The sequence below is a fragment of the Suncus etruscus genome, chromosome 3 (assembly GCF_024139225.1).
Source record: "Suncus etruscus isolate mSunEtr1 chromosome 3, mSunEtr1.pri.cur, whole genome shotgun sequence".
In the NCBI taxonomy this organism is placed as follows: Eukaryota; Metazoa; Chordata; class Mammalia; order Eulipotyphla; family Soricidae; genus Suncus; species Suncus etruscus.
Window position 1 is genome coordinate 142,861,607 of NC_064850.1, and position 17,179 is coordinate 142,878,785.

General features: G+C 36.1%; 1 non-coding gene across 1 annotated transcript; it reads left to right on the top strand.

The window, feature by feature from the left end:
* Positions 1–1,288: 1,288 nt before the first annotated feature.
* Positions 1,289–1,392, top strand: LOC126004818 (U6 spliceosomal RNA). The gene has a single exon (XR_007494064.1). It is a non-coding gene; the product is annotated as a U6 spliceosomal RNA (small nuclear RNA).
* Positions 1,393–17,179: the final 15,787 nt, after the last annotated feature.

The window sequence follows — 17,179 nt, forward strand, 5'->3', positions numbered from 1 at the left end:
TTAGTTATTGTGGGTTGTCATATTGGTTACTTATTGTGGGTTGTCTTATGTTTCTTTATATTGGTTTAGGAACTTGGTAGAGTGTAGGGGCCAAACAGAAACTTGTGAATGCTAACTCTAGCACAGTATTTCTAGGAGGAAATAATGTCACAATCTACATAGAGTGAAATTAGTGGATCTTATTAGTGAGTGTCTGAATATGAGTAGTAGTACTGTCGAAATTGAAGTAGAGAGCCAATAAACATCTTCTTTTCCTAATTTTATGCCAAAAGAGAAAAGGTAAGGTAGAAACCAAGATTACAGATGTCAAAAATTTCTGAGTACACCAAAAAATGAGCAATGTAGACTGTATTCAAATGCATAAAACATTTTTCAGTTGTGTGTCCTTTTCCTTCCCACCCTAGACTGGGTGTTTATAGACTCACTTTTTGTTGCTAAGAAGTAAGAAACTCAGAATGCCTGAGGCTTGAGTTAACAAGTACTTAATTAACAAGTACTTCCTGGGAACATCCATATTGTATTCTTTAGACTTTTCATTGGATTAAGAAAGAGCCTTATAATATTTTAGTATTTATAAGGTCTCAAGTTCCTAATTAGACATTACTTATCAGTAGATGCTGCAAATTGGCATCCTTCTTATTGTGTATTTCCTCATGACTATACTAAGAGATACCCCTTATAATGACACTCTTTACCATTTTCTTTTATACAGGCAATTTATGATTGTGTATATTCATTGTGCTGGCCTTCATTTGAGGGTAAAGGAGTGTAATTTCTGGTTCAAATCCATGCTTAACTTTTTGAAGAACCACAGCACCTGTTTAACACTCGTATGTGGATTTCAATTACTCCACATTCTTGTCAACAACTGCTGTTGTTATAAATAATGAATTTTTCAGTATAGTCATTCTAGTAGATAGGAAATTGCATCCATTGTGTCATTCACATGACAACTAGGCTTCATTGAATGATACTAGTAGTGCAAAGAAAGTAAAATGAAAGCATGATGGAAAATAGTCATTAAGCACTTGGAAACTACTTGACATAACTAGTTGTGTTTTTATTTCTGAAAATGAATAAGTATGGATATAGTATTTTGTCACTATAATTCTATTGGACACCAAAACCAAACCTCCAAGTACTCTTTTTGAAACTTACTCATTTTGAAACTCTACACCTTAGACTGGTTAAATATAGTCCCTATCATGGGTTGCTAAGAAAGCTCCTCATTTCTAGACCAAGAAGGCAAAATGTTTGGAGAAAAGCACTTCCTTAGAAGAAACAAGAGGTGCTCGCTTCGGCAGCACATATACTAAAATTGAAACAATAGAAAGAAGATTAGCATGGCCCCTGCACAAGGATGATATGCAAATTCTCACACCACAGAGATTGGCACACATCACAAAGAATGAGAACAATTAGTGCGGGTGGGGCTGTGGAGAGAAAGGAACTCTTATCTACTGCTGGTGGGAATGCTGTCTAGTCCAACCTCTATAGAAAGTGATATGGAGATTCCTCCAAAAACTGGAAATTGAGCTCCCATTCGACCCAGCTATTTCATTCCTAGGGATATACCCTAGGAACACAAGAATACAATACAAAAACCCCTTCCTCACACCTATACATATTGCAGCACTATTCACAATAGCCAGGTTCTGGAAACAACCAAGATGCCCTTCAACAGATGAATGGCTAAAGAAACTGTGGTACATATACACAATGGAATATTATGCAGCCATCAGGAGAGATGAAGTCATGAAATTTTCCTATACATGGATGTACATGGAATCTATCATGCTGAGTGAAATAAGTCAGAGGGAGAGAGAGAGACGCAGAATAGTCTCACTCATCTATGGGTTTTAAGAAAAATAAAAGTCATTTTTGCAACAACCCTGAGACAATGAGAGGAGGGCTGGAACTTCCAGCTCACTTCATGAAGCTCACCACAAAGAATGGTGAGTGCAGTTGTAGAAATAACTACACAGAGAACTACCATAAGCATGTGAATGAATGAGGGAACTGGAAAGCCTGTCTGGAGTACAGGTGGGGGTGGGGTGGAATGGAGGGAGATTTGGGACTTTGGTGGTGGGAATGTTGCACTGGTGAAGGGGGGTGTTCTTTACATGATTGAAACCTAATCACAATCATATTTGTAATCAAGATGCTTAAATAAATATATTAAAAAAATAAAAAATAGTTTATAGTATATTTGAGGAAACAGTTTGGTTTACTGAAGAACTTATGTGATAAAATGATAAAATAAAAGTTAGGTGAATTAATTTTATTTTGGACTAGTGAATTTAATTTTAGAGAGAATAGAGGATACATAAAGAAACAAGCTTAGCAACGGAAATAAATGCTAAAAAATTTAGAAATATTTATCATCAACTTGAAACTGAATATTATTGAAAGAAAAATAATGTAAAATGAAGAAACCAGAAATGTGTATTAAAATGTTCTTTTGGGTGGTAACAGTGTGCACTAGAAACTACAGAACTTCCCTAAGAATATCTCTAAACTAGCAAAGTCACTTGACTTTAGTAAATAAGATCAGAGGCATTTGTATTATCACATAAAAAATAACCTATTCATTTTATTTCCAAAATAGAAAGACAGCCCATAGGTATCTTTTAACACACATTTTTATGCCTTTCTTTCTCACTTTTCATATTTGGAAATAGACCTTCCTAGAATTTGGGGAGCTATATATGTATTTCAGTGTTAATGTGGGGAAGCTGCATTTTCACTTCATCAATTACATCAAATTTTAACCTGGTGCCATCCAAATTTATACAGACTCCTAACTCATAGTTCAACAATGAGCCAAAAACATGCCACATCTGCCTGATGTTAAAGATCATTCCATTGAAATGCATCATATTAAATGGAATTTTATTTCTTGCCAAAACTTTTGTGGACATCTGTCACAACATTTATCTTTCTTCCATCAACAGCAATGTGCAGGACCATTGCAATGCTTCATGTTCTACTTTGGAAATGTTAAAGATTCTCTAGATGGGCCGGAGAGATAGCATGGAGGTAATGCGTTTGCTTTGCATGCAGAAGGACTGAGGTTCGAATCCCGGCATACCATATGGTCTTCTGAGCCTGCCAGGAGCGATTTCTGAGCACAGAGCCAGGAGTAACCCCTGAGCGCTGCTGGGTGTGACCCAAAAACCAAAACCAAAACAAACAAAAACAAAAACAACAAAAAAGATTCTCCAGCAGGTTTTTGATATATGCATATATGCATGAAATCTCAGGGCCATTGTTCCCACATTCCCTGTCTCCTCCTCTTCACAAATCAAGGTTCAATTTAAATAAATTTTGCCTGCTCACTATTAATAATTATTGAAACTCTAACTGCAATGAAATTTTCTATTTGAAAATCTCTATTCCTCTTTTATCAGTTTCTGTCTTATACCTCAAGTTGTAAACTCTGAGTTTACAACTCATAAAAACTATATATTTTTTTTAATTTGGGGAGAGGGCTGGAGTGACAATATTACAGAGGGTACCTTGCAGGTCAACCATGGTTTGATCCCGGGCACCCCATCAGTTCTCCTGAGCCTGTCAGGAGTGTTCCCTAAATGCAGAGCAGTAATAAGTTATTAGTACCACTAGATATGAACAAAAACAAAAAAATAATAATTTATTAAAGCACTATGATTTACAATGTTACTCAAAGTTGAGTTTTAGACATACAATGTTCCATTATCAATCCCACACGAATGTCAACTTTCCCCAACCACTGTCCCCATGTTCCCTCTAATATCCACATCCCATGATAGTACTGGTTGTTCTTGTTTTTTGATGTGTGCCAGTCTCAGTGGTGTGAGATAATATCTGATGGTTGTTTTGATTTAAATCCCCTGATGATTAATTATATGAAACAGTTTTATGTGCCTTTTGGCCATCTGTATTTCCTCTTTAAGAAAGTTTCTGTTCATCTCTTCTCCCCATTTTTTGATGAGATGATATTTTTTCCTGTTAAATTGTACAGAAACTTTATATTTTTATATATTCAACACTTATCAGTGAACATTGAATGAATAATTTCTCCCAATCCCCAATACAAATACATTATTTGTATCCTGATTACCATTCCTGTGAGGTGCAGTTGCTTCTTAATTTGATGTAGTCCCATTTTTTATTTTGCTTCCACTTGGCCAGTGGTGTTCCATCCTTGAAAATGCCTTTAGCTTGAATGTTATGGAGATTTCTTCCTATATATTCCTCTACATACCATATGGTTTCATGTCTGAAGTCAAGGTCTTTAATCTATTTTAATTTGACTTTTTCCATTGACTTTTAGAACTATTAAAGAGAGGTCTGAGTTCAGTTTTTGTGCTGTAGGCTGGCCAGTTTTTTCAATACCACTTGTTGAGGTTTTCTATGCTCCACTTTATATTTCTAGATTTAATATCAAAGATAAATTAATCATACACATAAAGGTCTGTCTTAGGAAATTCAAGTCTATTCCATTGATGTGAGGGTCTTCCTTTATTCTAAACCAGTGGTCAACTTGCGAGCTGCGGCTTGCCGATCACTGTTCTAAACCATGCAGTTTTAATTACTATTGCTTCAGAATAGAGTTTGAAGTTGGGAAAAATGCCTTTTATCTTCTTTTTCCCCAAGAACTGATTTAACTATTTATGCCTATTTACTATTTCATAGGAATTTCAGGAATGTTTGATATAGTTATTTAATAAAATGTCATGGGCTGCCTGGGGGGGGGAGAAGAAGGGGGATATGGGATGCATGCTGGGAACAGGGGTGGAGGGAGGACAACATTAGTGGTGGGAATACCCCTAATTCAATGTCACCTATGTACTTAAAATATTAATGTGAAAGATTTGTAATCCACTGTGGTCAAAATAAAAATTATTAAAAAATGTCATGGATATCTTTATGGAGTTTATAATAAATATGTACAATGCCTTGTGGAGGAAGTTAAAATGGCAATGAAAATCAGAATAACAAAAGTTCAGGTCCAGATGGATTCACTAATGAATTCTTTCAAATCTTTCAAGAAGACCTACTACCAATCCTTTTCAGACTCTTCCAAAAATGAAGAAAGAGAAACACTCCCAAATAGTTTTTTCCCTCCTTAGATTGAATAAATTTTGGTCTAATGTAAGTAATGCTGTCCTAGATATTTTTCATTGGCTTATGTTACATCCTTTTACTTTGAACTTGTTGTTTTTTTTTAAATAAAATCTTTATTTAAGCACCATGATTACAAGCATGATTGCAGTTGGGTTTCAGTCTTAAACAGAACGCCTCCCCTTCACCAGTGCAACATTCCCACCACTAATGCCCCCCTTGTGTCTATACAGTGATTTTATATGTGTTTCCTATTAACAGAAATCAGTGAATTTGTTTCCTGATTATTTCATCACTCTGTGCCTTTTAGTGGTGCTGTAATTTAGTTCACTTTCATCCAGCAATATTAGTGATATAAAGAATTGTGTTACCATTTTACTATATACAGTGTTTCTTCCACAATTGGCTATTTCAGTAGTTCATTCAGGTTAGTTTGGTTATCTGATCTCACAATAAATCCCTTTTTTATTTTGGGATATAAAACAGAACTCATCTTACCTTCTCTTGTTTTTTTTTCTTTTTTTTAACTTTTTTTATTTAAACATCTTGATTACAAATATGATTGTGATTAGGTTTCAGTCATGTAAAGAACACCCCCCTTCACCAGTGCAACATTCCCATTACCAATGTCCCAAATATCTCTCCATCTAACCCCCCCCCACCTGTACTCTAGACAGGCTTTCCAGTTCCCTCATTCATTCACATGGTTATGGTAGTTCTCAGTGTAGTTATTTCTCTAACTGCACTCACCACTTTGTTGTGAGCTTCATGAAGTGAGCTTGAAGTTCCAACCCTCCTCTCATTGTCTCAGGATTGTTGCAAAAATAACTTTTATTTTTCTTAAAACCCATAGATGAGTGAGGCTATTCTGCGTCTCTCTCTCTCTCTCCCTCTGACTTATTTCACTCAGCATGATAGATTCCATGTACATCCATGTATAGGAAAATTTCATGACTTCATCTCTCCTGACAGCTGCATAATATTCCATTGTGTATATGTACCACAGTTTCTTTAGCCATTCATCTGTTGAAGGGTATCTTGGTTGTTTCCAGAGCCTGGCTATTGTGAATAGTGCTGCAATAAATATAGGTGTGAGGAAGGGATTTTTGTATTGTATTCTTGTGTTCCTAGGGTATATCCCTAGGAATGGAATAGCTGGGTCAAATGGGAGCTCAATTTCCAGTTTTTGTAGGAATCTCCATACCGTTTTCCATAGAGGTTGGACTAGACGGCATTCCCACCAGCAGTGGATAAAGGTCCCTTTCTTTCTACAGCCCTGCCCTCACTGATTGTTCTCGTTCTTTGTGATGTGTGCCAATCTATGTGGTGTGAGATGGCATCTCATCATTGTTTTGATTTGCATTTGATATCTCACTGATAATTAGTGATGAGGAGCATTTTTTCATGTGCCTTTTCGCCATTTGTTTTTCTTCTTTGTCAAAGTGTTTGTTCATTTCTTCTCCCCATTTTTTGATGGGATTAGATGTTTGTTACTTGTAAAGTTCTGTCAGTGCCTTTCTTGTCTTCCTTACCTCATATGTAAGGCAAGCATTTCACCATTGAGACACATTTCTAGACCTAAAATGTTTATTTCTTTATTTCAAAAACCTAATAAATTTACTTAAGTCATGGAATCAATGCTTCAGAAAAAAGGAGGACACAAAATAAAAAAATTAAATATAAAAAGAGAAACTAGTATCAGAAATTAAAAAAGATGTAACTACTACAAATTCTAAGCAAGTAAAAAAAATAAGATATTGTAAAAATCTTGTCTGACAACAAAATTGAAAATTAAGTAAAATGGATAGATATACAAGTTTCTAACCAAGTTAAAAACAGTGCTTAGAAAATTCAGAAATGTGTAACTTCTATTTTCACTAATTAAGTTTACTTATAGTTTAAAATTATTCCACAAAGAAAACTCTTATCCAAAAGCTTTATGGTAAATTTTACTAAATATTAAAAAAGAAACAACATCAACATTACATGCAATTCAATGCAACAAATTGGAGCTGGAAGATATTATGTTAAATGAAGTAAGTCAGAAGAAGGATAAATATAGGATGATATCACTTGCGGTATTTAAAATAATTGCATCAAGAAATGTTATGGTGTAAGAGGGGGTTCTCAAGAATACTCTTGGCCCAGAGTATAGTGACAAGAAAAGAAATTGAGTGGAGGATGAGAAAGACAAATGTAAAATAATGGGGGATAGGGGCCAAGGGGTCTCACTTGCATTGGTGGGGTTAAGAAAGGATAGAAATAGGGGCTGGAATGGGGGTGCAAGCCATAAGGCCTTGCTAAGGCCTACTTAGGACAGACCGAGGTTTGATCCCCTGGCATCCTATTGGTTCCCCAACCAGGAGCGATTTCTGAGCGCATAGCCAGGAGTAATCCCTGAGCATCACTGGATGTAGCTCAAAAACCAAAAAAAAAAAAAAAAAAAGAAAAAAAACTAAACAGTTTTAGCTCAACTAAAGTCACAGAGGATATTTATAGCACCTAGACAAACTCCTCCTAGTTTTTTCTCTTTTTTGTTTGCCCTTTCTGTTCCTTTTTCCTTTCTTTTCTTCTCCCATATCTTTTCTTATATTTCCAATAGAACCAAATTACTGTAATCACCTTAATCAGCCTCATAATTTGAGGGGGGAAAATGGATGGTACCAAGACCAGACAGTCATATGTTCATTTGGTGGAAAAGAAAAATGATCAGACTTGAATACCAAATCCAAAGTTAACGAAAACAGAATCAATACTCAATCTACAACAAACTGTACAAGTGGGGGAGCAGTTGCAGTAGCATTACGGGGGTGTAAAGGAGGAAGATGTGGGATGTATGCTGGGAACAAGGGTGGAAGGACAACACTGGTGTTGGGAATCCCCCTCATTAATTGTCACTAGACGTCTTAAATATTACTGTGAAAGATTTGTAATTCATTTTTATCACAATAAAAATTTTAAAAAAAGGAAAAAAGTCGCAGAGTCAACAACAATGAAATCATGAGATCTAGACTTTAACAACCAAAATTTAAAATGGGTCTGATATGATGGCAGACTGGGGCAAGGTATGGTAGCCTGGGATAGACTCTGTAAACATTGGTGGAGGGTGGTTGACATTGGTGATGGAATTGATGATAAAACATTGTATGTATAAAACACAGTTATGAATAACTTTGTAAATAAATGATTTAAGTAAAAAATTTTTAAAGTCTTTCAGAAAAAAATTAAGAAAGAGGTTTTGTGTATTGTATACATAAAAATAATTTATACTTAGAGAAAAATTTGAAAATTGTACAGAAGTTGACAAATATTCTTCTACTACCTTTCACTAAAATAAACTTTTTATAATATATTATTATTATTTAAACATTTATTTATCTGGGGTGTTTGGGACACACTTACTGATGCTCAGGGCTTACTGTGGCTCTGTTCTCAGAAATTTCTCCTAGTAGGGTCAGGGGATCATGTGGGATGTCAGGAATCGAATCCGGATCTGTCCAGGGTTGACCATGTGCAAAGCAAATGCCTTACTACTGTGCTATCACTCTGGCTCCAATTTTAATAATATATTATTAAAACTATCACAATAACATTGAGTAATCATTTTGATGGAACTTTATTCAAATTCAGATTTCAACAACCTTATCCCTAATGCTTTTTCTTAATCCCAAAATTCAACCCCAGTTCCCATATTGTATTTACTTAAAGTGCTCCAGTCTTATCTAACATATGGCAGCATTTAGGTCTTTCCTTATGATTTATGAATATGGCACTTTTGATTAGTAGTAGTAATTTTATAAAAAGGTTTGAGTTAAGTTTATCTGATGTTTTCTAAAATTAATGTCTATATTTATGGCAAGAATATTACAAATATATGCCCTTCACTGAGCATATCTAGGACAACATGCAGCTGATATGCCATATAATTGGTAATGTTAGCCTTGATAATTTGCTTATTGGGTCTCAACTATAAAATTCAATTTTTCCCTTTTGTAATCGGAAGGGATATTTTGAGAATATGAAAATGTTCTTATTTTCCTCAAATTTTTGTCTATTGGTGAAATGATGTCTAAGACATCTACAAAGATAATTATAAACTCTAAATGAGAATATTTGAGGGTTGCATCAAAGATTCAGTATTTTAAATATATTATTAATTTCTTAATTGAATATATCCAAGTGTAGCAAAAATTATTACAGATACATTTGGTGAAAATTGGTAGCTGATTTCAAATTTAGGTGAAAAAACAAAAGACCAAGAATACAAATTTAATCTTGATGGGCATTAAGAAAGTAGATATTGCTAACTGGATATAGACACATTATAAACTTAGAGTAATTCATTCAATGAAATGATGGTTTTGAGAGATAAGTAAATAAAACAATATAAATAGACATAGTTTTCATTTAAATACGTATGACATAATCTTTGGCAAATGGCTTCTGAGCTCAGAGATTATTCTTAGTGCTGCTCAGGGGATCTGTGTAGTGTCAGGGACTGAACCTGGGTCTGCTGTGTGCAAAGCAAGTGCTTTACTCATTGTACTAACTCTCCAACCACAAAAGATTATTACTATTTGGGTTTTCAATTTGTGGGCCACACCTGCTTGTAGTCAGGGGTTACTCCTGGTTCTGCACTTAGAAATCGCTCCTGGCAGGCTTGGGGACCATATGGAATGCAGGGTATCAAGGGTTGGTTGCATGTAAGGCAAACATCCTATACACTGCTATTTCTTCAGCCCCCAAAGATTATTTTTTAATGAATAGAACTATTTTCACCATTTTCACCTTTTAGAATAAATTAAATGGATCCTCTGCTCATATGATACAAAAAGCAATTTTGTGTAACTTATAAATCTGTATGTAGATAGCAAATAATAAAACTATCAGAAGTTATATAGAATGCCAATTCATGCCCTCCGGTGTAGAGAAAGACTTCTGAACAAAACATATTGATCTTTATGTTGTAAAGGAAAGAACTTATAAATTAGATGATTCCTAAATGAGAAGATTTTGTTAGTCTAATAAAATGCTAAAACAATATAAAGGAAAGCTGGTGAGCAGTATAACATTTATTTCTTCTGTTTTGAAACCACACCCCAAAGTTCTTAAGACTTACTCCTATCTCTATGCTTAGGGATCACTTTTGGCATTACCCAGGGAACTATTTATAGTGTCAGAGTCTCTTCTCTCTGGCCCACAACTTTTTTTAATACATGCATTGCTGATAGTGTATTAAAAACAAACACCAGTACTCAGGGGATTACTCCTGTCTCTGTGCTCAGAGATCATTCCTCAAAGGCTTGAGAGTCTATATGAGATGCCAGGAACCAAATCTGGGGCCATCCCAGGTCGGCCACGAGCAAGGCATACACCCTACCTGCTGTGCTATTGCCCTGGCCCCATCAACTAAATTTTATTAAGAAAGTACTACCTAAAGCTATATCCCTTATTTAAAAAAGAAAACTAAGGGCCAGAGCAGTGGCGCTAGAAGTAAGGCATTTGCCTTACAAGCGCTAGCCTAAGACAAACCGAGGTTCCATCCCGGCATCCCATATGATCCCCCAAGCCAGGAGCGATTTCTGAGTGCATAGCCAGGAGTAACCCCTGAGCATCAATGAGTGTGGCCCCAAAACAAAACAAACAAATAAACAAACAAAAAACTACAGAACTTTCAAAACAACTGCTGTAGAGGGTAAAAATAACAAGTTTAATGATGAGAGAAAGAAAAAGAAGAAAAGGAGAGTTCAGTGGGCTGAGCACCTTATAGCTTCACTCTAAGAGGCCTGGGTTCAATCTCTGACACCACCTGGCACATTGAAGAACTTGAGGAACAACTCCTGAGCACAGAATTAGGAGCCTCTGAGGGCCCTAGACGTGACCAAAAAAAGAAGAAAAAGAAAAAAAAGGAAACAGAACAAAACATATAGATAAGTTCAAACTAGAGTGGATTGAATATTTTAGAAGGGAGCATAAATTGGCATAAACATTCTCGGCAACAGTTTAGTGTTTTCTAACGAAGTTAGAAGTATGATGTTAGTCCTCCCTTGGGATGAGGGATTTCAGAATGTGTAAGACACTTACTTGCCTTGAAATATCAACCAAGTTATATCCTGGGTCCTACATATGGTCCCCTGAAAACTACCTATATGATCCCTGAGTTCAGAATCAGGAATAAGACCTGAACAGTTGGATATGATCCTAACCCCCCCCCCAAATGTATGAATCCCCTATGGTTCATCAAGTATACATCTACTTATATACTCAACAGACATTCTTTTCATATGTACTGATAATCACAATGTTCATATTTTTATTATTCTCCATTAACTTCAACGATAACATTCCAAATGGCAAACAAAACTAACATGAATAAATAATTGTGATATATTGTTAAAATGTATGGAATGGAATTGAAAAAGAATGCACTGAGGCTACATGTGAAAATAGTAGAGTCCCACTAACATACTATTGAATTTTTAGAAGCCAGACACAAAAGAAAGATTATTGAACTATTCACATGGCTGTGGGTTATGCGAAAGACATGATGAAGAGTGATAGCTGAAACCCAAAAATTCAGAGCCACCAACCCACTTAATCTTATATATATAGTTCAATTTTATATATGTCTGCTTGACTCTATGCTGTTGCCTCACTTCTTCCCTTTTACAAACAAGCTGTCTTCACAGGCTGGAACCATGGCAGTACTTATGGACCAGTTTTATAGTCTGTTCTGAGAGAGTGGCTGCCTCTCCTTCCTTACATCAGGGAGAAAATTTGGGGTAAGAACTGATCGATTAATATTTATTGGCTAGATGGACACTCATTAAAAAATTATATGTTGGAGACTATTCTCAGAGAAAAGGGAAAAATTGTGGGGTCACTACTGTGAAAGAACTTCTCATGAATTCAGAATTCAAACCTCCAGCTGGCTGACTATATTCATTGCAGCATTATTTACAACACCCAGAATCTGAAAACAACCCAGATGCCCTTCAACAGATGAATGGCTAAGGAAACTGTGGTACATGTACACAATAGAAAATTCTGCAACCATCAAGAGAGATGAAGTCATGAAATTTTCTTATACATGGATGTGCATGGAATCTATTATGCTGAGGGAAATAAGTCAGAGGTAGAGAGATAGACACAAAATAGTCTCACTCATCTATTGGTCTTAAGAAAAATAAAAGACGTAATTGTAATAATGCCCAGAGACAATAGAGACGAGGGCTGGAAGGACTAGCTCATGATATGAAGCTCACCTCAAAGACAGATGAGTGCAGTTAGAGAAATAACTACACTAACAACTATCATGACAATGTTAATAAATTATAGAAGTAGAATGCCTGACTTGAATACAGGCAAGGAGTAGGGGAAGAAAAAGATGGGGGTATTGGTGGTGGGAACGTTGCACTGGTGAAGGAAGGCATTCTTTTTATGACTGAAACTCAACTGCAAGCATGTTTGTAATCATGATAGTTAAATAATGATATTATTTAAAAGAGAGAGAGATCGGCCTTGGGCCTGAACACTTTTCTTACCAAGAGATAAAGAATTTTCATAGTTTGTGCTGGGCTTGTCACCTGTGTGAGAATACTTTCCTGTTTCATACACAGTACATACACTTTTATTTTACTTAAGCTTGTTTCAGATGGCAATTAGCCCACTTCTATATCCATCCTCTGTGGGAGTGCCTAGGGTCTTTTAGACTGGGATACAAGGGTGTGTATGCAGGTCAGCTCATTGCCAAGAGAAAGTGTTGACCATTGGAAAATGATCTTGTTTCATCCCATCTTTATGGGAGTAAACTTTTGTTCTTTCCCACGCTGGACTGTACTAAGTTTTCCTTGGTGACTCTTATATGTAATATGCAACAAGCAGAATGTTCTTAGGCTAGTAGAGTTTTGACTGGGATTTGACTGTCGTGCATAGTGGAATTCTACTGTGCATGAGATGGAAAGTTAAATCAAACAATAAAACACATGGGCATGCCTAGTAGAAAGCCCACATTTTCAGAAAGTATAATTTTTTTCTTTGTTCTATGCCTATCATCTTAACAGTCATATTGCCTGGTAGAAGAGATTTGGGGAAGAATCAGATCAAAGGTGAAATATAAATTGAAGTTGAATTAATTTATGGGGTTCCCTTTTAAAACAGGGTGTTTGATAGTAAAATAAAAGAAATGAACACCAGATGGTCAATCATTATATTGGAAACAAGTTTATAAAAATAAACATTCCCATAAATAGCAAAAAGTATTTTGAGTCTAATAGCATCTCTGAAAATCAGACAGTGGGATAGTGTCTATAAACAGTGTTAGATGTTTGGACAAATGATTTTTCAAAAAAATATATAGTGAACATAGATTGAAGGCCTTTTTGATTAAAATAAAAATTTTCAATGTTTAAATTCAATGCTAATGGAATGTAGTGTAGGCTACGGGTCAAATGGGAACATTGAGTAAAGGAAGAAGAAATGATGTCACAGTGAAGCACAGTTAATTCAGGAAAAGTACACTCCTTGTTTCTCAGAATATTTGCTAGGGAAAGGTAGACCTTAAAGGGTAAACACCCACACAAATTCTGTGGGCTTTACTTGGTTTTCTCTTGCCATGCCTAAAAGATGATTTACAACAATGACATTTAGTTTCAGAAATGTATTTGTAATCAACTTTTGATGATTCAAGACAAAATGAGAAATAGTTAAAATATTATTGTTCCTTGGCTCTAGGAACTAGTCTGGAAATAACTCCAATGCTGGCATGCCAAAATTGCTTCTCTGCACTTTCTTTAGTAAAAGTATTTGAGAGTTCCACCAATAATCAGACATAGAAGAAACCTCATTTTACTTGAGGGCTGAAGAGAATGAAAGAGGATTTGAATATGTGGTTATTACAATTAACCAGAAGCCAGTTCACATTAGAGTTGTATCCAATAATTTGCTATAACAAAAATTAGTGGATGAATATTCCTATACATTCTATTTTACCCATATATATTTTGCCAAATTACATACTTAGAAGAGAAATTAGCCACACTCAATGGAGTTCAGGGGCTTTTCCTGGCTCCTTGCATAGGAGGACCACATTAGATGCCCAGATTGGAACTGGGACTAACTGTATGCAAGGAAAGCATCTAAACCTTTATTACTATATCTCTGTCTCTTTGACAAATACTTTAAAGAAATAAAATTTATCTATGTGAAAGAGAGTTTTTCTCTAATAGATGCTGCAAAATTGCTCTACATGGAAGTTTTATTTAACATTTACTCCAGTACAAAATCCTCATTCTCTGGTTAACATAATGTTATTAGATATTTATATTATTGTTACTATTAGTTTAAAATGGAATGTTAGAAGATTTTTTCATTGATCTGTTCATGAATGAGGCTCAACATATTTTAATTTGCTTAAAAAACAAACTTCTGGGGTGGGAGCAGTGGCACAAGTGGTAGGGCGTTTGCTTTGCATGCACTAGCCTAGAACAGACTGAGGTTCCATTCCCCCAGCAGCCCATATGATCCCCCAAGCCAAGAGCGATTTGTGAGTGCATAGCCAGGAGTAACACCTGAGCATCACCGGGTGTGGCCTAAAAAGCAAAAAACAAAAATATAAACAAAACCCAAAAACTTCTCTTCTGTGAACTGGCCATATTTTGGGGCTGGAGAGATAGCACAGCGGTAGATGCCTTGCAAGCAGCCAATCCAAGATAGATGGTGGTTTGAATCCCTGCATCCCCGAGCCTGACAAAAGCTATTTCTAAGCACAGAGCAAGGAGTAAGCCCTGAGTGCTGCCAGGTGTGACCCAAAACTGAAATTAAAAAGAAAAGAAGAACTGGCAATATTTTTGTATATACCTATTATCAACTTTTCTAATGAATAGTTTTTTCTTGATTTGACCTTATGCAATGACTAACCTTGTGTTATGAGTTGATATCCTAAAATAGAGTTAATGTTTGTGTTCTGATTATAATATGATAGTATTACCATACAGAATAATTCTTTTATTTGATTAGATTTGATGTATCTTTTATGGTTTCCTTACTTTCTTTGTTTTTGTTTTTGGGTCACACCCGTAGCACTCAGAGTTATTTCTGGCTCTGTGCTCAGAAATTGCTCCTGGCAGGCCCAGGGGATTATTTGGGATGCCAGGAATCGAACCTGGGTCCATCCCCAGGTTGGCCACATGCAAGGTAAATACCCTTCTGCTGTGCTATCATTCTGGCCCAATGGTTTCCTTACTTGAGAACACATTCAAGTATCATTCAAAGACATTTTGATCCACAATTGAACTACAGTTATATAGAGGCAGTCCCATTAGACCATATACTGTAAAGCTTAAAAGTATAATAAACAGGGCTGGCAAGGTGGCGCTAGAGGTAAGGTGTCTGCCTTGCAAGCACTAGCCAAGGAAGGATTGTGGTTCGACCCCCGGCATCCCATATGGTCCCCCCAAGCCAGGGGCAATTTCTGAGTGCTTAGCCAGAAGTAACTCCAGAGCATCAAATGCGTGTGGCCCGAAAAAAACAACAACAAAAAAAAGTGTAATAAACTATACCAATGAGGTATACTCAATGATGCATTCGGGGCCAGAGAGATAGCACAGTGGTAAGGCATTTGCCTTGCATGTAGAAGGACAGTGGTTCAAATCCCGGCATCCCATATGGTCCCCTGAGCAATTTCTGAGTGTGGAGCCAGGAGTAACCCCTGAGCGCTGCTGGGTGTGACCCCAAAAAAACAAAACAAACAAAAAAATGTATTCAATTTCTTTTTCCAACCTCTTTGGGTCAGATGATGAGAATATTCTTTTATTTTAACTACAGTTTAAAAGGACTTTGTTCCAATTTCTAGTTTATTTTTTGCTGCCATTCTTTTTAGACAATATTGCTTTATTGAGTGGCTTCTTTTCTACTAATTATTTTTTAAAATTTATTTAAACACCTTAATTACATACATGATTGTGTTTGGGTTTCAGTCATGTAAAGAACACCACCCATCACCAGTGCAACATTCCCATCACCAATGTCCCAAGTCTCCCTCCTCCCCACCCAACCCCCGCCTGTACTCTAGACAGGCTCTCCATTTTCCTCATACATTTTCGTTATTAGGACAGTTCAAAATGTAGTTATTTCCCTAACTAAACTCATCACTCTTTGTGGTGAGCTTCCTGAGGTGAGCTGGAACTTCCAGCTCGTTTCTCTTTTGTGTCTGAAAATTATTATTACAAGGGTGTCTTTCATTTTTCTTAAAACCCATAGATGAGTGAGACCATTCTGCGTTTTTCTCTCTCTCTCTGACTTATTTCACTCAGCATAATAGATTCCGTGTACATCCATGTATAGGAAAATTTCATGACTTCATCTCTCCTGACAGCTGCATAATATTCCATTGTGTATATGTACCACAGTTTCTTTAGCCATTTGTCTGTTGAAGGGCATCTTGGTTGTTTCCAGAGTCTTGCTATGGTAAATAGTGCTGCAATGAATATAGGTGTAAGGAAGGGATTTTTGTATTGTATTTTTGTGTTCCTAGGGTATATTCCTAGGAGTGGTATAGCTGGATCGTATGGGAGCTCGATTTCCAGTTTTTGGAGGAATCTCCATATCGCTTTCCATAAAGGTTGAACTAGACGGCATTCCCACCAGCAGTGGATTTTTTTAATAATCAGAACTGATGAACTACATTAAACTCAATACTTTCCATATTTCAGAAAGTTAGAGAAAAAGTTTCCTGGTTTTGACCTTCATTTGAAGCACAAAAATGTTGATATATGTTATATGCCTTATTGACATATCTTTGGTATTGCATCTCATGAATGGATATTAGAAGATGGGAGGTGAGAGAAAAAGTGACAGGCCTTATCTCTGAGTAGCTACATTGGAAATCTGTGGTAGATATTAAAGAAAAGTTGTAGAATTTTTGAAGTTCTTGATAAACTATATACACCTTAGCTTCTGGAGATGGAACAAGAAGTGTGGTGTATATTTTTCGTCCTCCCCCAGCAGACTTATTTTTGCTTCACTTAATAGATATTGAAACATGAGTACTGCTTTGATTCCCTGGTCTACACTA